We start from the raw sequence: 23,529 nt of genomic DNA, 5'->3' as shown, positions 1-23,529 counted from the left end.
AGCACATTTTGTCCTGTTTTCTATAAAAAGGACGATACCCCTGGGCACAAAACTTACTGGGACATCAATCAGGACTTAAGGTCAATAAGTTAACAAAATTGTTCCAAAGTACCTAGGGAGATGGTAACTTCCGCTAGACGAAGTTCTTTCTAGCTTTTGGGAAGAGGGCTGAATTTTGTCTGGCATTGCATCAAATCAGCAATATTAACTCTTATTTTGCGAACGGTTACATTTCCCCCGGCAATCTTTCATCCTAGACTGAGACTCACAAGTCACACAGTATTACCACTACATGATGGATTACACTATTACTATCCAATGATACACCTCAGAAGTTACCCTACGCGAGTAGGGCATTTATTACCAACTTGTTATTGTAGATTATTTTGCATTGCCCTGTCTCTTCCAGTTCTTCAATAAAAGTCCTTGGCATTCTGCTGTAAATAACGTATTGCTGGTGGATGTTACAGGGCATCAGATTTACGTGTGCCCACTGCTAAGCTTATGAAACTTGTGTTGTAAGTGAAGACACCGTGGTATTTTTTAGAGCAATGCAGATCAAAAAGTTCTTCGTCCGTCCCAGGCCTTCCAACGGAGGTACGGACCGTAGAATTCGGCAAAAAAGGGAATAATTGACCAGGAGAGTCAGTCTACAGGAAGGCTAACATCCCTCCCCTCGGAGCTTGCAAATATACAAATGAAAACCTATGGGGCCAAACTCTCCTGGAAACTATTCTCCCTACAACCTCCTACTCAGTCTTGTAGTGACAAGACGGCCGCTACCAGAGCCGTGGGCGGTAAGCCCTGGAATTTAGCCCCGTCGCTTTTTGGCGGATGGTGCGTGGAGCTGTCAAATATACCTAAGGCCATTCTTCAATCTATCGTAAAGCGCACTTCATACTGTGGGACATCATTCCAGCCAGGTAACCGTGGAATAGCGCGAACATCCACTACATCATCAATATGGTTCATCAACTTCAACGTCGTGGAGTCGTGTGGCGTAACGTACTAACGGCAGGGTCTTCGGCCCAGAACCCAGCGGTCCCGGGTTCAAATCCCCTGACACCACCGATGTTTTGCCCTTGGGAAAGGCATCTTACACGTATTTCCTCACTCCACCCAGGTGTAGAAATGGGTATATTGTTCTCTGTACGTGGCACTGTTGAAATAAGTCATGAAAAACTTGAGTGCAGTACTAGTGCCACGTCGTCCTTGTCTGTCCAAAAACGACGTAAAAAACACTAGCATAGGACTACCTGTAACAAACGGTTATGGAAATTGTTTTAAAAAGTCGTCTATGGTAATATTTTTATAGTCGCTCCGGCACATCATTGAATGTAGATAATTATGAAACATAATAATTTGGCTTAGCTTCTTTTCATGTTAACGAAATAGGATGACTTCCGTGTTTATTTGATGAATAACCATTATTTATTTATCTGCGCTATGAGCCAGTTATTCCTAGTAGAAGGCGAATTTATTAACCCCTTATGCCTTGTTACGCGTTATCAAATGTCTCTTAACATCGAACACGCGCATTTTTGAGCCATAACTTTTATTATTTTCCTTTCATTAGCCGGAAAACTAGGAAAACGAGATTCATTTTTAAGACACCTTTCCAAATGGGTGTAATTAATAACATCATTACGTCGGCATTGTTTTGACGTTCGCACTGCGGAAGCCTGATACATGACTTGGAGACATTCGATCATGACATCCGTGTTATTGCACCCAGATGATCAGATAGTGTCGGGATAAATGATCATTTTACCGGTGTCGGTTTCATCACGGAAGATGCAGCTAAGTAATCCCCCGTGCCTTCGTGTCTCTCTGATTTATTCTCAAATAACGGATCTCATTAAGCAACAGTTGTTGCACGATCGAATCTTCATGAATTTTAAGACTTTCGCGAAGAATACAAATGTCACCTCGTAGATATGTGTCGATGTGTGCAATATGCACATTGATTTTTTTGCTTGATGTACCGCAGTGGCCATGGCCGGACATTTTGACCCTGTATGAAATATGGCGATCGTTCAGAGATGCGTCTGGCACAGGAGAACAGTAAATAATGAAAAGAACATACTTTTGAATTCATGCCCTAGTATTCCTTAAATATTCCCTTTAAGTTGTGCGTGTTTTTTTTTCTCTTATGACATGAGGGTGATTCCCAACGTAAGTATGAGCGCCACAAATCCCTTTTCTTCGTTCAAATAACAGTGATATAGTTGCATTTCTTGAGATACTTTGTTAGATACATTGCTTAGCTTACACGATGGCAGCTGGAATGAATCAAAAGGTCCCAGCTTTCTTCTTTGTATTTCTGGTATTGTAAATATGCGTGAACGGATCAGAGCTCTCTGGGGCATAGTAGATACCCCCTGTCTCTAAGAACTATGAATGATTATCATCCTTCCTTTCAATACGCACGCATTCAGCACCTATAGGGCAAGGAATGGCTTTTCTTCATCTTCTACTTTTAAAGCGGAATTTCTTCATGAAAAGCGTTAGAAATTTGCTTCAGGGCATCTCAAATACATCGTAAAGAACAATAACTACAACCACTTTAAATTCAGCACCAAGGGCAGGCAAGGCCACGCTCCACGGGCGTCCGTATTACCAGTCTGCAAGTGACGCGGAAGGAAAAGAATTACACTGCAGGGGTGATGTCAAGGGAGGATTCGGGGCCGACACCGTGTCACCTTTACACTTTAGATAATAGGGACAGCGTGTGGAAGTTAAAGGTGTACACGTGGGACGTGTGAAAAGGGTACTATAAATGCACGAATTACGTGTAAGGAATATATCAGCGGATAAAACTGGTTTCAATACCCGGCACTTCGTATGAGCATGAGTTTGAAAAAGTTAAAGTCCTTCCCGCATCGGATGGTGCATCTCCGTTTCAATAGCCCTTGGGTCACACAGCTTTACGCAATCACTGCAGCAGGGGGGGCTAGTCCAGTGGTAGTGATGTGCAACTACCGTACTCAAATACTTAGGAGGGACAATTAAGCAGAAAAAGATGTACCATTTTCTAAAAGTCTTTGGCATGACTTGGCCGGCATTGAACTCGCGACCTACCGAATACAAGGCGAACACTCTATCCACTTGGCCATTGCACCGGTTACATAAGCGTGAACCTGCTATGAAATGTAATGGTTTCTATGGATTTTTGTCCTGTTTATGTATAAGAAACACATAAGAACTGGCCATCGGGGAAAGCGTAGGAGGGCCAAAATCAACCGAGGTAAAACTTGAGGGAAATGGAACGAGGGGGAACAGGAAATTTCTGTTAGGCAACGAGACGGAATAACTAGCATCAGCGCAAAGTTCGTACTACTTAGTTACTGGTACGAAAACAGCGTTTTACTTCTTGGCAAACTTTAGGAGGCTCATGTTCCGCGGTTCATGATAGAAAAACAAATGTTTCATAGCAGTACTCCACTAGTACCCAACATTTTCATCGTCACATGCTTATCTAATCTGCCCCTGACTTATTGTATTGTACTTGTAGAGTATTACTAAAGAGTTCGCTGGATGTCCGTAACACTACTAACAGTGCGGTCACATTCGTCGTAGGCAGTCATCGTACGATCTTTATGCTGCAGAATATTCGAGCAGGCTGTGGCAGAAAAACAACCACCTGCAAGGATCTCCGACAGCCTTTTCTGTAACAAGACAGCTAAATTTCACAGGCACATGTACGACTATCCCCAGTCTGCGATTGTGCGACGATCGTATGGCGTATGTGACGGGGCCCTAACAATAAGACGGCAATGAAGAACGTTCGATTATGTACTCGCTTTTCCTCGAGCAAATGGGTCACTGGATGAAGATGAAGAACTCACCCCATGGTTAACGCCAAACTACACATTTCCCAAACGTGACCTTTTCAACCGCACTAAAAGCTACCGGCGTCAGCCAACTATCCAAACTTTCAACTACCTCAGGTTTATTTCTGAGAGAATATTCTGAAACGTCCACATGAATCAGCCGAAATAAAACGCTTGGTCAGCGGCTGATTAGATTAGATTAATTCGGACAACTCATAAAGTTTATTTTTGGAAGAAAGTTCTGAAAGTTCTGCATCCGCATGAATCAACAGAAATAAACCGCTTTGTCAGCAACTGCGCATTAGATTGTATCGACCGACTCACCGCTCACGCATACACTCTGCATAACAAGCTAAAAACCTTCTGTAACCTATCTGATGAAGAGGCCAAGACCGTACGGGTGATAACGGTCACCTCTCTTTGGTGTTTCTTGGAAAGAATGAATTCTTGAACACCTCGCTTTTGAGATAGCTATAGTAAGAACGCTGATGTACTTAGTCATGACTTTCATGCAGTATCTATGGCTATGCTGATGCAAACCCCGGTCACACATACATGTAGCTGGCGATGTTCTTCCGACCTTCAATAGACACATGGTTGGGTGTTAGTCGTAAGCAAGGTCATTTTTGGTTGGAACTTGGTTCGCGAGGTTGCCGCCTAGTCTTTAAAAGTCGTCTGCGACATCAGACTACACATTTTGGCAAATAAACCTCGGAAAAGTCATGTTCTTCTTAGATACGATCAGAGGAGTGAACCAGAGCTAGACTAGGATGGATTCCAGGCTACTCCCAACTCAGCGCCGACCATATTGGGGGAAAAAAAATATTTGGGAGTGGTCGGGGGCAAAGTCGTGGAGAAGGTCCTGAATCTGTGATAGGGGCTTAAGAAATTGACAGAAAAACAAAGCTCCAGCCCCCTCCCTCCCTGATCCGCCTCCCAGGATGGCAACTTGACCTTGCCGACATCCTTTGTGTCGGAGGTCCGCGGCAACAGTTTCAATCTCCTCCGATCGATTCTCCTGGTCCTTCCCGGTGCGGGAGTCTCCGGGCCGGCTAACCTTTTGTGTAGTTTGTATTGATTCTCCGTATATACATTCAGAGTGAGCCAGTGCGTACCGATAGGGCAACATCGCGCTGGCAAATGAGAGAGCAGTTTCTAAAGGCGGCTATCACTTTTGAATGATCTAGAGGCTTAATCGGCTACGCTTTCACTTTCTTTTCTAGATTTGTTAAATTCTTCTGGTTTTTCCTACTTTTTTTCATGAAAACTAAACCAATTGGCTTCTTCCTGCATTTTGTTGTCAAACTTTGCCCTCCCAATATTACTGTCTTTAAACCATGTAAACGCAAGTGTGAGAAGAGCATTACAGCATAAATATAATGTAATAAATATGCATGTTGGCAAGTATGCACTCATGTTAACTATGAACTCTGAAAGACTTGTTCATGATGCACCCTTTTGAAATCACATTCAATAAGACATATCGCTCTCGACACTCTGTGATGGTTTTGATTATGCACCATATGTATGCTAAGGGCGCTTTGTTAGATGAAATTTTTTAAATGTTAAAACACGATAACGTCACATACGGGAGTTCATTATTAATCAATGTATATACTAGCACAGCTGTTTCAACGCCTTCACCGTACTAAGACAACAACTTTCCGACCTTGACAAGTTCTTATCTGCTGAAAAAAACATATTTTTCCGATGGCCAGATGTATCTTGGTTAACGTACAGTACATGTAGTTTGAAATTCGTCCAGGCGAGGTATTGTTCGAGCAGATAGAACGATACTAACGATAAGGCATCGCACCAGTGACTTTGAGTGCCGGGGAGTTGCACAACGCTGAACCAGCGACAGTTATATTGATGTTCAAAGCCTTGTAGTTGGGATGTGCTGAATAGAACCTGACAGTTATATCTGGTAATGAGACAACTTTGACCTCGCGAAATGAAGTACTGCTGCAGACTTGGACCCGGCACATCGTTATCTCAGGAGTTGTTAGGTTTTGGCACTTTACCTTTTACCTGATGGCTTACCACGGTGGTCAGGTCATCTCGACAACTTGACAAATGGGAGCCGTGTCTACAAATGAGGTAAATTTGGTCAGGAACAGAGTACAATTTGGCGGATGTTCAAATTTTGTGTGTGACCTGGGGGCGAGAATGTACAGGTGGTTTGCGTGGGCCTAGATACTAGTAGTATTGTTCTTTCGATAAGTTCGAGGTTATTGAAGTTTCCTGAAGTCTGTATCTATGGCATCTCAAATGCTAAAGTACGGATTACAGGCAAGCAAAACATCGGTCCATTCAAAGACCATCCAGAAGAAGAAAGAGGGGTAGACAACGGAAAAGATGGGAGGATGATATCAGAGAATGAATCGACATGGCACTAAGTGAAGCCAGTGTAATGGCACGTCGGGCTAAGGGGGTGCGATGCCTTATCGAAAAACAAGAAACAGGGAAGGGTGAATAAAACTGGTTGCTGGACCATCTGCGGTATATCAGCGGTGAAACAATTAGACTAAGGGACAGATGAAATTAGTATGTATAGCAAGGAGCACAAACCACGCTCTAGAGCCGGTTTAAGGCTGCGAACTCACACAATAAGAGAGGAGACGGTTGGGTAGATCATGAAAAAACAACCCCCTCCCTCATATAGAGGGCTTTGACCTCGAATCATCTATAATCTTCACATGCATATTTTTTTCATTTTCTAGGCTTGTCACCAGTCCCTTCTAAAAGACCCAGCCCCAACCGAGATGTTCTGACCCCGGGACTCTAACCGGGGTCTCTCAGTTGCCAACTAATTGGCAAGGCTGCTACCAGTTGAGCTACAGGGACATCCCCGGACAACTATAGTGTGTGGGAAAATTATGTAGGCTATAGCCGTATTGATAATAAAAATGTGACAAAGTGAACATGTCATGGAGACCTCCAACAATAACCCAGGGTTGCACAGATAATTGGACACAGGCAGTCAATATGTGCAGTGAGAACCGTGGAAACATCGCTCAAGTCCTTATCAAACCAACCCAACTGTACATCACACTCTACCATGTCATATTGCTGGCGTTTCGCAGATACCCAGATCGCGTGATGAATGAAATGTGCAGGAGGGACCCGTATAATAAAAAGTGAAAAGTTCTGACACCATGTTTCACGGGCGTCCTTTTCAACTTATCAACTTGTTCTGTCGATCGGGAGGCGATATCAACTTCCTACAACCTTTGACCTTTTGCTGACGTCACAAGTACATGAAGTTTTGCGTCGAGAGCAAGTGGGTCAGATCGCTGAAAAGGACTGCATGAGTGACTCACTCTAAAATTACGGCGGGTGAATTCTGTTTTTTTGATAATATTATTTTTTATTCATTTCGTGTAGTTGTACAGATTCGCAGGGCCATTGAGATTGGCCCTGAATTGCTCTGACACTCACAAATCACACACGATACTAGAAGTATATTACATTAATGGGACAGTTAAAATCATTCATCACTAACATTACTGACTAAAAATGTTTTAAAAGCTTTAAGATGTATAGAATACAAAATTGTAGAAAAGGATCTGAAAGCGGAGATCACTATCTTGTATCACAAATAATGTCTCTAGCCGCAGAAATTTTAAGGCAAACATATAAATTTCTCCATAACTTAATGTTAATATGATCCAATATAGTGTAGATATTTGAAAATGATCAACTGTTACACATAGATGGCGAAAGTACGTACTGTGGTTGGGGCCCAAGATTCTGGTGCATTCGAGCTCGTCATTTTGAATGGCAGTTCTAACACATGTCGAAACGTACGCCTTAAGCCCTGTACGTGGGCTCAGACTACAGTACTGAGACTACATCCCAAGATTCTGATACATCCGAGCTAGTCATTTTGAATGGCAGTTCTAACACATGTCAAAACGTGTGCCTTAAGCCCTGTATGTAGACTCAACCTCGTTAGCCGACTCCCTTATGGAATTTTACCAGGTGTACTTAAGTACAGTCTTGACCCCTCCTCGTCAAGTTGACATGTTATGGACGTCTTAAGCATCACCTTTGCCACTTTTCCCCAGACAAAGAGATATGGGCCTAAGATGTCTCCCTTCCGTACTTCACTCTCATCTAATTGAAGGGCTTAAGTTGAAGAAATGATGAGTGCGCATCGGTGAGCTGGCAGAGTTGTCAGAGGACGGGGTTACTACAAATTGATCCTGTGAGAGTAATACCCCTTTTGAGATGATTGAACGCACTTCTGCATGCTCTCTCATGTGCAGTGCGCACATGCACACCATACTATAAATCTTGTAAAGTTTGCGGCAGTTTTATTTTAGCGATGTCGTCTCCACCGTAACATGCATGGCACCGCCAATATGCGTTTACAATGTATATAATATAACTAACTGCAGAATTTTTTTAAATTGAATTGAATTGAATTTGCGAACATTGAATACCGCGAAAACGTCCTTTCTCCCTAGGCCCTTCCACCGCAAAATTGGGCACCGTGAAAATGAATGAATTTGTAGACTGAGTATAGCTAGCTGTAGCGAAAGTCCAAGGAATACATCATTAGATGGTTATGCTTTTTACTTAGCATGCATGTGGATAATTCCTCAACTCATCTGGCAATCATTTGGCGTCACATCAAAGGGCCTGGTCTTACGTAAAAGGTCAAGGAGATAAGACATGTATCCAGAACACCTAATTTGACAGTGGCTTTACCTGCACTGGGGTGTCATTGTAAACTGAAAAGCATTTAAAGCCTAGGTTACACATAGCCGAACATGGCTCCCGAACGCTAGCCGACTCGGGTCGGCGGTAGTTCGGGAGAAGTCTGACCAGAATTAGGCCACGCCTATATTTGGTGCCAAACATGCGCCGAATCTGCCCCGAACATGCGCCGAACACGTCCCAACCATCTCCTAACCAATACACGGTTTACCCCCAACCAAGCCTCGAATGCTTCCTAACCTACACCCAACCATCCCGACCTCTAGCCGAATCTCTCCTGCCTAATTCCCAACCAGTTGCTAACCCTCTCACGAATTGAAATTGATATATTCAGCGACTTTCAGAAGAGGGTTCATTTACATTGTTAATCAAAATAATCCACTCTTCTATGTTGTTAATATTACCAAGACATCGAATTTGGATCAAGGTTAGCTTAAATAAGACTTTTAGCTTTCTTCTCTGTTTTTGGTCGTGTGAAGGTCAGGGCTGATTCACCCACCTTCTGGTAGTAGTCAGTTTAGTTGGGAATGAGTAAGCAGAGATTTATCTACGGCCTAGGGGTGAGTTATTGGTAGGTTGGAAACTAGTTTGGTGTAAGTCAGCAGTGGTTACAGCGTGGTTAAGATTTAAATTTACTGCTGACTTACTCCCGAACACCAGCCGAACACTAGCCGAACATTAGCCGACCGTGCCGAACACCAGCCGAGCACCAGCCAACCCTTTCAAGACCCTCCGTCCAGAGCCGAATGTTTTAAAATTTTCAAAACATTCGGCTGGCGCAGCCGAACAACAGCCGACTCAGCCGAACGCCAGCCGACTCAGCCGAACGCAGCCGACCTAGCTCCCGAATCACTCCCGAATCACTCTAACCATGGTCGGGGGAGAGTCGGGAGGCCATGTTCGGCTATGTGTAACCTGGGCTTTAGTTAGCTACGTTAATAAAACACTATCCAGCGTTATGCAGAGGAGACTTTTAATGATGGACAGTCGGGAACATGATATAGTAAGGTATTCAAGGACACAGTCAAGCATTTGGACTTTGGAAGTCGAACTAGACACTCTCTATCGACTTTTCACAACTTTCTATGCCCCGGGACAACTGCTATTGACCCCAAAACTTACGAAATACAACCATTTAATTTTTCTCAAATCAACTAAGAGCCAAAGTCAATGCTTTCTATCGACATAGTCCTACCGTGAACATTGGTGATTCACTGGAACATAGATACAGTAATGCCTTCTGCGATATCGTTTGACATTGCCGCTTTGGGTGGTGCGTCAACTTTTCGCCTGGTTTCAGGACAAAGCAATTTTGGCAAATCCCTTCTTCCACATAACATAATTCATACCCTTCCTGTAACTGAAATTGATGGCCAATGTAGCCAACGTTGGTATACATCCCCCCGTAGGGACGGGGGGATCTGAAGTACTAGGACCAATCCAAGCCAATCAGATCGTTGGAACAGCGCAGGTGACCCTGGCTTTAATTAACCGGATGCTTTTTTTACGGGCAGCCAATTCCGGTGAAGGTAAATAGCAATCAATGGGGCATGCTGGAACTGTGGTTTTTACGATTTCGCTGATCTCCGCGAAGATATTGGGGGAGGGAAGATCGTTATGTTTCCTGGCGGACCCGTTTTTATGTCAGTCCGCCCTCTTTGGACGAGTATAGCGGGTATCTCACTACTGCGCCTTATTGCGAATTTTTGGCCAATTTGTTTCCTTGCGGTCACACCGACGAGCAACGCAAGGGTAAAATACGTGACCTTTACAAACAAAATGGCCGCGCCCGAAATGTCACATTCTCAGTTTCGGCTCCAAATCAGATACAAGACTAACTTTTTTTGGAAATCGCATCGTTGCCATTGACGTAAAAACCAATGTACAATGTTAAAAAATCATTAAAAATAGATTTGCAGTGATTGCGCTGTTTTACGCCACTTCGGGCCCATTCGCGCCATTTTGTCAAAAGCATTTTTTTTTCTTTTCCCCAAAATCCGCAATTTCAGGCGAAAAATTGGCGCTGATTGACGTCGAATGGCGCCGGTTTACGCAAAATCAAGGGTCACACAAGACCAATTTTGGTCGCGATCGCCGTCTAGTGGAAAGGGGAAAGCAGAAAAGACAAGGCTTAATCAACACACTCTGTTTTTTCACGGTATCTTTAATACCATGATACAATCATTAGGCCACGATGTCTCCTATCACGTAACGATAGCATTTCCTAGTGCGGAGTGTGGAGATCTATATTCTTCACTAGCAAAGACAACAGAAGAAAGTGTTGATCCTGTAAAACACGATTCCAACAAAACTGCGCAATTGCGCAAAAAACAGCCACTTTGTCTCCTCAAAAGACTAGTACTGTTACTTGAGATAAACGACAGACACCCGATTTCGCACGGCTTCATACGACAAGATTTTCACTAGCAAAGACAACAGATAGAAGAAAGTGCAAATCCCGAAAATCACAATTCAAACAAAACTGCGCAACAAGCTGCCACTGTTGTCTCCTTGAAAGACTGCTACTTTAGAAAGAAAAGATCTAGACATCCGACTTCGCACGGTTTCATACGCTAAAATTTTAGAACGCAAGTGTATAGATCCTCACTCTTCACTAGTAAAGACAACAGAAGAAAGCGCAAATCCCGAAAATCACAGTTCAAACAAAACTGCGCAACAAGCTGCCACTTTTGTCTCCTCGAAAGACGCCCGACTTGGCACGGCTTCATACGATGCGCTAGATCAGTTCTCCACTTCATCAGGCGCGGCGCGAGGCGATGAGGGATGTGATGTTAATCCCCGCACGGATTGACTCCAGGCGCCTCTGATGTGCGGACTACGCAAGCGGGCGCGTCTAAACCCCCGGATTACGGATAAGATCCTCGTAAATTTAACACCATCCATTAAGGTAATACCATCACGCCGCGCAGATTTATGTTGATTGCGACGTCTACCGTAAGCCGGATGCGACGCCCATACTTAAAGCACGACCTTCAAACTTCAAGGCGTTTCTTCACAATTTCTTGCAAAAACAAGATATCGAAGATCTTCATTTATTCATTCATTTATTCTTTATTTCAGGTATATAAAATCCCATAGAAACATTATACGTTTAAAAGAGTTACAAGCTAAACATAAACACCAAAGGACAAACAAACATACATATGGTGAAAACAATTGCATAGTAAGCCATAGATCTCCTACCTCCGTGAAATATTTAGCGTTTTCGTAACATTCTTGTTATATTCGTTATTGTAAATTTCTCGCTAATAATGTCTATGTATTTTCCTGCCAGTCTGCAGTGCCAACGTTTAACCCGGGCCGAGCCAGCCTTGCCATACTGCCAGTCTCCGGTCCCACCGCCTACATCCTGTCACTATTCAGTGTAGAGTGAGTCTACAGTATTCGAATAACTATGGACATACACCAAGACAAACAAACAAAGAAACAAACTCACACACACACACACCGACCGAAAACAATACCTCCATTTCCGTTTTCACGGAAGTAATGAAAAAAACTGAACTTCATTCATACAACTGGACGCAATAACGGAAAATGACAACGTAGAGACAAGAGAAATGGTTTGGACGAAACGGAACATTTCTCTCCTAGCAACATTTGGCAGTGGTTCTGCGAAGCCCCACTAAGGTCAATCGTAAAACTGATACTAACATATCAGCTATGTCATCGTTAACGACTCGTCCCAAATCTCCCCTCAGATGAGAGTGATTTGTTCCGATGACCTCCTGACCCTGGGCTGCATCAAACACTTTATTTCGGCGACATCGCGACCCAATACACGACAGGCGATTCGCTGAGAGCGCGCGAAGATTTAGATAGGTATATCCTACCAAAAAAGGTTGAATATCCTTTCAGTATTTCACATTATCTTTCACTTGAGGTTGTTAACGTTGTCAGGATCTTACACTTTGTAAAGCCCCTGTCACACCTTCAGGACCTTCCCACGACTTTGCTCCCGACCTCTCCACAACCAAGGTCTATGAGAGTAGCTTGGAATCCATCCCATTCTAGCTCCAGTTAGTTCCGGATCCTTTGCTCGCATCCAAACGGAATTAAGTTTTCCGGACTTCTCTTTTTCAAAGTTTATAGTCGGCTGGCTCAGGCAACTGTTGAAGACTAGCAGCCAACCTCGCCGACCAACTCCCAACCTTATCCACGACGTACTCCCGACTATGGTGTGGAGAAGGTCGGGAGAACATGCTATGTCTGGGTACGTGTGTGAGGAGCTTATTAGCTGACAAAGGTTTTTCCTTCGGTGTAGGAGGAGATGGGGCGGTCATTGCGTTATTAACCTCACGGTAGTGAAGAATCAAAGCAAGAAATTGCCTATTATAAACAGCAGATCGATGTTGGAAGCTCTTGAGCGGAGGCAGTTGAAAACTGCAGAGAAAGGCGCTTTTTTTCTGACGCACGGATCAATCTTCTTTGACGTTATTAACGTTTTTTGAGGGCGCGGCATGTTATATGGATCTTATTCTTATTCTGCGAGCCTTTGACCAGAGAGATGAATCCAGACACTTCAAGAAAAGCCTTTTTACAAAGACGCTTCCACAAGCTGAACAAGCTGCAATCTTCAGATATCATAGCACGTCGATTAGGCTACAAAACCGCTTTCTCGCACTACTTAGATGAAGATTTAAACTTGACCTAAACTTGACATGAATGTTAGATATGTGGGGAGAGGATCCTAACTTGTGGAGCAGGATATTGTTATCATGAGCTGGTCACCATTGCCTCAGGCCTGGATTAGCTGTTTCTAAACGTAAAGCCATACTGTCGTCCATTGTGACAATGAATGGGAACAGAACTGAAAAAGATTCAGAACTTTCTTTGAAAAACATCTCTCTTTAGGCACTGAGAGTAGCTACGTTCGTCGGTTCGTTCGGACTCTTGTAGTGCCTAGTGGTACATAGGACAACAAGTTTCTTTGCTTTTTCTGTTGCGTGGAATCATTTTTACAGGGAGGGGTTGCTAGCCCGTCCCCTTTAATGTGCACGAGGCACCTTCTCGAACACGAGGACCCCCATTTCACGTCCCTTCCAAAAGACGGATGCAGCCCCAACCGAGATGTCCTATCCCGGGATTTAAACCGGGGTTTTCAACTCAATAGAACCAGAAGCTCAGCGGTGAAGCTGCTGCCAGTTGAGCTACAAGGACATCCTAGTGAGTAGCTACACTGGGAGATAAATTTAGTAGCCGTTTGGTAATCTCGGGGCCGCAGCTGCAGTGTTTAAATGATCATCCGCAACCAGGCAATGCATAGCACGACAGGATACAGAAACCTAATGGACCAAGTTTAAGGACCCTCAAAGTGACTTCCACACGGACGGACAGGAGCTATTCGATATATAAAGCCAAACCTGTACAGGTTACCACCTCTGCATAAGGACCAACTGGCCATCGATATACAGCCAACCTGTCCAAGTGACCACCTCTACATAAGGACCACCAGTAGTGTGACACAACCATGAAGAATCCTGTCTATGGTTACCTCCTGCCCACATAGACCAAATTTCAGGTCCCCTGAGTGGTCTTCTTAGGCAGGTCAGACTGTATCCTAAAATTTGGTGTTTTTTTGCAATATGTGTGAATGGCAGTAACAACATCGCCAACAACATTTAAGATATCCGTACCATAATCATGCTAAGCTCCAGGCGTGTCATTGCCCTTGCAAACTAAAAAAAAAAAACACAATAAAGTTGAGATCTTTGAGGACAAACATTAAGAAGATCGCTCGCAGCATTCCGGTAACGTTTGTAGATAGTGATCGTAACGGGCAGTTCTCCGGTGATGGACAGCGTCATTAGCGTCTCGTCCCCAATGAGGTCGTCAGGCGAAATCTCGTCCCCAATCGCCCACCAACATACTTCCCCTGATGAACCAACAAAGGCCACAGACATTACAGAGATGGGATGAGGCTTTCTGGCAGCGATAGTCTGTACCGGTGGGGTCTGACTTCGCGATAAATCTTATCGACAAACCGTCGTTTCCAATGAGGGAATCAGGTGTAATCTCGCCCCCCCCCCTTCCGTCTTTCCTAGAACTGCCTAATGAATTGAAACTGCGAGATGGTGTCTGCCAAAAATCACTGACAAGTATTGGAAAGAGTATTACAACAAGGTCAAGCTAGAGGTCGTTGCACCGTCGGGATCATAATTATGTCATACAACAGCGTGAGAAATATCCTCTTCAATCGTAAACAAGCTAGATGAGTTCCCAAGGTTTCGATATCAAAATAGCAGATATAAATTCATATTAAACAAAGCCAATTCTGCAGAATTCTGAGAAACAGTCAGAATTCTAGGAACCTGAGAATTCTGCAGAATTCTGGCTCTGGAAAGTTGGCTTTGTTCCCGGGGACATCTAATTGCAATATACATATTTACATATTCAAATCTTTTTGATATGTCATACTTACAGATATTAATTCATTAATTGGTTAATCTATTTTGAAACAAATGATTAAAGTTTTCCCGGAATTAAAGTGTTTGTCCGGAATTATACTGGGGCCTCCTTTCATTATGTAATTAGATAAATCATGTATTATAAGCTCCATCTGTCCGTACCTTTACAGCTGTCTTAAAAAAACGAGAAGAACCTGTACATGTTTGTATACTAGTTCATTTGTCAGTGAAGATATTAGTAAGAAACTACATTCTTACTTCACTATAATTTTACTTCAGATCTGCTTTATCACCATGACCTGTACTTAGCTTGTCAGAGCATAAACGTACAATAAGGGCCCTTTATTTGATGAAATTTATTATGGCTACAACAACACAAAACCAGATGATTAAGCATGCTTCGTAAATGAGACGTAAGAAATTTAAACGTAACTAAATGATCTTTAAGTTACATTTAAGAAGTCGTAAATGTCACAAATAGGGCAACTGCAAGGTAAACAAACAAACAAGGTAAAGTCCACTTAAAGATATAGGTATCTTTAGTTCATCTTTTAAGTCGATTGAATGTCCAGGTAGCGAATGGATCTTGAGGAAGCTGAAAAATCGACGTAAGCAAAACAAAAAGGAATTTCTAATAGCAGATGAAATGTAAATTCCAAGGACAATGTTATAGGATTAGCCACACTTATCACCAACAAAATGGTGAAAGTTATTTAGCGGACAAAAAGCCCGGATTTGGACAGAAGATTGTTGGAAGAGCTGTGGATCAATAAAGTCACTTAGTGTTTAGATAAATGGCGGTCTTACAAATGACCTTCATTTACTTGATCCTAGAAATGCAGAGGGATTTGTTTAAGGACACGTTTAGTTCTTGCAGCAATCCTCAACCAAGCGTATCATGGCACAGCGAATGCAACTACATCCACTCGTACAAAGAAGGCTCGAAGAAACAGCTTGGAATACTTGAGGATGTTTGAAGCCATTTCCACAAAGAATAATGTTTAGTATATTCTAGCGCAGTTTATTGCTTGTTCTTTTCCAAAGGCTAATTGGTAGTAACAAGGCTAAAATAGTAAATGAAGAGAAATATAACAGTTTACTATTCTAATTCAAATTCTGACACTAAAACTTAACTACGCAAGGTTTGACTTCTATTTCGGAGACAGTGGAAGACGAAAAAGACTCTTTGACATTTTCTATGATATGTGGGTTCTGTGACGTTAAGAGGAATATAGCTTTCTTTTTGTATGTAAACGTGGAAAAATTTGAATGCAATGATTGCGACTATTTCCCAGTTTTTCGCTCCAAGTTTGTGAAAAAATTCGTCGTTGTAGAGATTCATGTGAATACATTTTTTTTTAAGTTCAAAGGAAAGGTAGCCTGATTGAATCGCGCTTATAGCGGCCGCCCAGCACCGGCCATCCCTGGGACAATGACAGCCCCAGTCAGCGGAGTTGGCGTTACACAGGCTGAAATAAAGGCGTCAGGAATGGTTCGACTGCGACCCACGGTAGATTGCCTGTGTTTATGGAAGACCATTAAGCGGAAATATCACATACATATACGCCCAGCTGTAAAACTAGAAATACTGCTAGCGTAATGCCCTAGCCCGTGGCGCTTTAGTATCATGGTTCACCATAATAATAGGACAGTTCCAGTTTCTTGTGTAATTTTCCCGCACCCCTGAGCCTGTTGTAATACAGCGGGGGAGTGTTTTTCTATGGTATCTCCCCCGTGGCTAAAGTGCACTAAAGACGAACGGCACGCAAATCCGCTATCACACCACCCCACTCCTAGCCGGAAAAATTACCTAGTCTGGTAAGAAATTCAACGTGACAGGAAAATCCCCCTATAGTCCTTGTGGTGACTAACTTCTACCTTAGCGGTCATCCACTCTAGCCCTTAAAGATATGTCATACGGTGGAAGGTTTGTTCAGTGGCCCTTAAGTTACTGGTGCACTTAAGACTGATAGGACAAGGAGCCGCTATCGCACCGCTCCACTCCATGCTTGCTGAATTACCGACTTGGGTGAGATATTCAACGTGACAAGAAACCCCCCGAGTCAATGTCCGGACAAACCTGCGCTCAATAGCGGTCTTCCTCAAATATATTTCTCCGAAATGCCTCCGTTAAAATGGTCTGCCTAAATTACACGCAGGGCTGTATTCAATGGCTCTCCATAGACACAGTACGCTTAAGTGTTTGGGAGGTCCAGACAAAGAAAGTACCAATCTTCCTCCAAGCTCTGTAACGGTCGAGCGAATCTGAAGGGAAATTACTACTATCATTTTTACAGGTAACGTTACATCTATATCTTACTCAGGTACAGTACTTGCAATTAGCCTTCCAGTAAAGGCTTACAAGAGAAACATTTAGCCCGTTAAGGCAGATTTTGGGCCATAAGTTTTTCATAAATCTCTTCGGAATTTTAAATCCCACAGCACCGTGGACTATAAAGATAAGAAAGCAAGGTTTGATATTGGTTACAATTTCAATTCACTGCCGTTCGTCGGCTTTGCAAATAAAGCACGGATAACATCAGTAGAGTTATGTGCGGGAAAAAGCCATGCATTACGTTTCTGCGATCTTGTTTTTCCGTCTGGTCGGGAGTTATTCCTTTCCTTGCTGGATACAAACTTATTTCACTGTTTTTAATGATGAAACCATGCCAGCTAAACCTTCGCATCCCGCCAGTCTCCGGCTACAACTTAATCCGGGAACAAACTTGGACCCGGGCAACAGCCCTCAAGACACACCATAACAAACAAACAAACAAACAAACAAACAAACAAACAAACAAACAAACAAACAAACAAATAGATAGACAGGCCAAAAGCAAACCTCATTTTTCATGTACGTGATAACGGACGTGAACGTGGGTCATACACGTGGTTTTTCATTGATCATGATAATTGATTTTTGCATGGTACAGCTCGAAATGTTTTCATACCTTAGGGACCTGTCACAGTTTAAGTAACTACTAGTAACAATGCAACCAAATACGATTAGTATTAGTTGGAAGCACGCCAGGCATGCGGTCGGCAGACGTTCTGTGCGTCCGGAATACGCTCAGAATACGCAGCTGATCCGCAGCTATTCGCTGCACGGATGATAGTATTGCGCACTTTATATGCAAGTCATACGTATACGCGTCTCATACGCAATGGATGCGCTGAATTCGTTATTCACACGCTATATGTGCGCCGCCCATAACGCAGAAATTTGATGTTTTGAGCGTACAACTGCGTATTGTCAAAATCTAATACGACTCACACGGAATTGCTTATACGCACAAGTATGACAGGGGCTTTATCGACGGTAAACTATCTCTGCGTGTCAAATGCACGGTGACCCATTTTCCCAATCACGTCCCCAACCGACAAAATTTTCTTGCGCGCGCGCAGCACTCGCACTGTTCACGCGTGTAGACGAGGAAACGGTTTGTGTAGCCCACGACGAACTGGTTTGCGCACACGAAGTAATTTAGGAAATGGGCGACCGTACAAAGGCTAAACTTTCGAGATATGCAGCGCGAATATCTGTATCTGTAAATCTCGCGTAACACACCAGCTTGATATATTGCTTTCCATACCTAACCTGCATTAATCAACATTAATCCGCCGGTTTAGATATATCCGCCACTTTAAAAACTGTGGGTTTGAGAGATCTCTAGTGCAGCACCCCCCAGGTATGCACAGTTTAGATGTACAGGAGTGCATCATACTGGAGGATGTTGGATTGGAAGTCTTTGGACGTATCTTTTCAGTGTGGCGGAATTATGTAGCCTGGTGGAATTATGTTAGTAAATGTTAACTCCCATTCGGTAAATGGCTTACAGCAATGGTGTAGTTTGAACTCCGTTGACCCTTACCTCATCATTAAATTTGTGACTCTGAGCTGATAAAACAAAAATACGATAAAAATGGCACCGCTCAAAACTAATGGTACAGGTAGCTCGTTACATGGGTCCAGATATCGCATCTGTGGATCGTACAACGCTTGACTGGACTGAGTGAAATCACGAGCAACTGAGTCTAAATACTAGCACGAATAAGACGTGCATGTAAATGAATTTGATAGCTAATAGCTAGTAGTCTTATAATAAGATACGACGACCGCAACTGGCTTTATTCGTACACACACACACACACACACACACACACACACACACACAAACACGCACGCGCGTACACACACGAGCGCACACGCCATACACACACACACACACACACATACATACATACACGCACAAACACACACACACACACACACACACACACACACACACACACACACACACATACACAACATAGAACATTTCGAGTTGCCTCTCTATGTGCATACCTAGCTAATTATGATTTCGAGGCAGATGTAAGAATCAGGTTCATTCTCGGTATTTACGCCTGTTCTTGCAACATTTAGCACTCTTTTCTGTTACATATTTTTGTAACGGTTAATTTTGTTGCAAATCAAAACAGGAACACCTCCAGTGTGCCGGATCCTTAGACCTGCTTTGAGATTTATGCTAGCTATGTCCGCATACATACGAGGCACAAAAGCACAATGGACGCACGGCGCATATTGTAAATCCGCGCGCAAGCCGTGACAAATCGGGGGCATTTTTCCAGGTACAAATCGTCGAGTCTTTACGACGGGTATTTTAAGGAGACGTTGGAAGAATGCCTGGAAGGAAGACGAATACGACTTTGTCCGGCCATCTCTATGCACAGAAAGGAAGCGGAAAGTGCAGACTGCTAGTCTTCATCAGCGATCGCCACGAGAACTATAGGTCTTGAAATGTTCGCGGTGATTTTATTTTCGCGGTGATCTCAGTACCGCGAAGTCATGGCTACGCCAGTATGTGTTTTGTATTTTTACTGTACTACTAGCTATAGTTCTTCAAAACTAGTACTTTATATTCAATTCTTCAACAGGAAGAGCCCATTGGTGCAACCAGGCACAAAAGTAAAACGTATTCAACGGTTGGGCAACAAATAACTCGAGCAACCGTATTTTCTTCAACGATATGAAAAGTGCATGTAACGTTAGCCGAAGGAATGATTTTATAAACGTCCCTTGCAGGCTGACTACACTGGATAATACTATAGGGAGAATAATTTGCCAGGCCAGGGGAGTTTGGCTACCAAAGAAATGTTAACCTACCTCCTGGCCAATTATTCCTTTTTGCCGAATTCTACGATCCGTACACCCGTAGGAAAGCCTGGAATGGGCCATTCAAACACGACAGCACAGTAAATGCCGAGATACCTGGACTTCAGGTTTTCTTACTTTTCAAAGCTTACAGGAAAATGTCTTCCTTGATAGCAACGCGTCTAAGTGTGCACTGAGTGCAGGCCGGTTGTGCGGTATTGTGATTTCCCAGCCCTATAACTGCATTTGTAGCATACCTCTCGATCGCCAGCTACTAGTATACTGCACACGGATGGGTCACCATGTGACATGATCTTCCAGTCGCATAATTTTAGCTATCTCAGCAAATAAAAGTGTGCTCCCTTAGGATTCCCTCCTTGTCATCGTGCGTATACGGCCTACATAAACGATAGCGGTTTGCCTTTAATATCATCTGTCACGCTGTAACACGCTTCGTATAAATTTGCCCCTCTGGTCGTTTCGTCGATATTGGAGACCAGATAAACCTGGCCTCCAAGGGAATCCTAAACTTTTAACGACTCGGACATAAAATCCAGACATTGAAAATAAATCGGTACAGGACCGTCCGGGCTGGACAAAATTCAACCGCCCAGGTTGGCCTGTCGCAGCGCCAATAGACCGATCTTGACTGCCCATCACAATCGACAGTTCAAACAATGATAAAATTGTAATTAGTGGTTCGACCAATGAGAGAGTAGCTGTATGTCCGTTAAATCTTTGCATTGTCATGTTTTTATTTTTCATTTATGCAAGTGGGGAGGCTATGGGATCGGTCTATTAGGCTATCTGATCGGTCCACTGTCTCGAAAAAAAAAGTCAAACCCAAATAAGATAGAATTTAGTGTTAGTATTTGAACTAGAATAGTCACATGCTATATTGTTACCAATTGTCTGTCCGTCCTTCCATGTTTAATGTACTTGCAATTTGCAATTAGCCTACGGGCAAGAACTTGCAATAAACTTATCATTGTGGTGCTGTGTTGTTTAATTCACACTCAGTCTGTAAATTCGTTTATTTTCACGGGGCCCTAATTTCGCGGTAGGAAAGGAAAGGAGATTTTCGCGGTGTTATAAGTTCGCGATTGAAACAAGTCGGTAGTGCAGTTCTGATACAATGAAAATTAATATTCGCGGTGCCATTATTCGCGATGGAGAGGTAACCGCGAAAATAAAGCCACCGCAAACATTTCAAGAGATACAGTATATCATTTTGTGTTGCATAACCTATTAACTGTCCGACAAGAAAATCAATGAAAAGCATTAAATCTCCCATAATCTCTGGCTAACTGCCTTGGCTGCATTTTCCTAGCCACTTTTTGGAGGTTTGATTCTCAAGTGACCTATATACTTGGGGTACAGATTCACATCCACCCAACTTGCAATAAATATTCCGAAGAATCGATACTAGAAAAGTGGCTGCCACTGGCGGGTTGCCACCACCTCACCGACCCAATGGTGACTCTTAATTCCCAAAAGCCTCATTGTCTGCTGGAATCCTCTGCAATTTGTAACCACTCAAACAGGGTCAATCGCACCAAGATCCTTTAGGGGTGCGAAACGAAGGGTAGCAGTTGGGATGTTCAATACCCTCACCATTTGCTCGAAGCAGCAGCTCTTAAAACTACTCTCGGTGATGTAAATCAAGTTTTAGTCTCCTTTTGGAGAGGGTTGTGACATTTTAAGTAGGTGACACCTAGGTAGGTCGGTACCATACTAGGCGAGGAATCAATGTATACAACAAGCCTCCTAGTCCAAAGTTGGAGTAATTACAGCGTGCAGAGCTGCGCTCGAAGCCAAGGCCACCACATACATCTCCGGGTGAAAATCAATAGGATCCCGGGCAGGAATCAATGGAGGTCCTTTGTAAGTTTCCCCTGGGTTTATCACTTCCTGTGATAGGAAAAACCCATCCTTTCCTCAAGGGCTATAGCAAGTGAATTCCTACTCTCCAAGCAGAGGCTGGTGGGGAAGATTGTGACCTTCTTATCATATGCCGCCCCGTTTTCTGTCCGCACTCTCTAAGAAAACGGGGCATATGACAAGAAGGCCACTATCTTCTCCACCAACCTCTGCTTGGAGAGTTTTAAATTCCATGCACTACATCCTCCATATCTCATGCAAGAGCAAGAAGAAAAAACAAGATGGACAAAAGAAACAAAACAAGATTTTTCTGAATTTTCAAGAGACTTGAAGGGACAAAACATGGTATCACAGCCAACGTAAATTTCATGGACGACATCCTATGCAGACTCCAAATCTTACGAAAGAGTGAAATGAAGAAACAAAATGGACAAAAAAAACAAGATGCCTAAATTTTCAAGCGACCATTGTACAAAGAATAGAAGGAACAAAACATGGTAGATTCTATCACAGCCAGGCATTGATTCCTGTATTCAAGAAATGCAGAACGTGACAGTAGTGTAGTAGCCTAGTATCACTTACTAACTACCATACTAGAGATGTCACTTCTATAACTTCAATAGTTTCAGTTATGCAACTTGGGCCATGTTGATTTGATTATATGGATGACATCCTCTGGAGACCCCAAAATTGATGCGAGCATGCAAATATAAAAAAAAGTTTGGCCCCCAAATAAGTTGCAGTCAATATGAAATCTGTGTGGTCAGGAAGGTTTAACAATGGAGTAAGGTATACCGGAATATTGATTCTTTGACTTTCGCATTCTGTATTCATATCCGTTTTCTGATTTTGTTATTGTTGTTGCAATTTACAGCATGTATGTTATCATTTTGCTACCGGTATACCACACAACATAATAATTTTAGCATTTTCTTGTCATGATGACCATCAATGAAGAGGAACGAAATCTTTTCCTTTTTGAATCAGGCAAAAATCAATGCATGCGCAGACGTCATCCATAAAATGCACTTGCTGCGGCCTAACAGAAGACAGAAAGTTCCAGGTTCAAAGGTGAACACATCGACAAAGTCAGCATAGAAATAATCATCCCCTGAGGGAGCTCCAGCAGAGGAAAATCTATACCTCATATTGGCTCGAACAGTCCAGTTTTGATTCCTGTCAATGTGTACGCGGGGAAAATGTATCAGACAGACCTGCCTGTTGAATCTCCCAGTCTGTTCTGTGGGATTGATGTACCGTGTGAAGCGTTCATGACAGAAATACATCTAATTTTCACTGGAACAAAAGGCAATGTTCTTGTTGCTGTTCACCTAGTAATGCCTAGTGGTATATAGGTTTAAGCAAGTCAGACTTTCCTTGTTGTTTCTGTAGCAGGATATATTTTCACAGGGACCTTCCCCTTTTAACATGCTCAAGGCACCTCCTTGAACACGGAACCCCTGTTTTACGTCCCTTCAGAAAGACAGGTGCAGCCCCAACCAAGATGTAC

This window comes from Branchiostoma lanceolatum, chromosome 2 (assembly GCF_035083965.1).
Source record: "Branchiostoma lanceolatum isolate klBraLanc5 chromosome 2, klBraLanc5.hap2, whole genome shotgun sequence".
Taxonomy (NCBI): domain Eukaryota; kingdom Metazoa; phylum Chordata; class Leptocardii; order Amphioxiformes; family Branchiostomatidae; genus Branchiostoma; species Branchiostoma lanceolatum.
Note: the sequence above shows the minus strand (reverse complement) of the source record.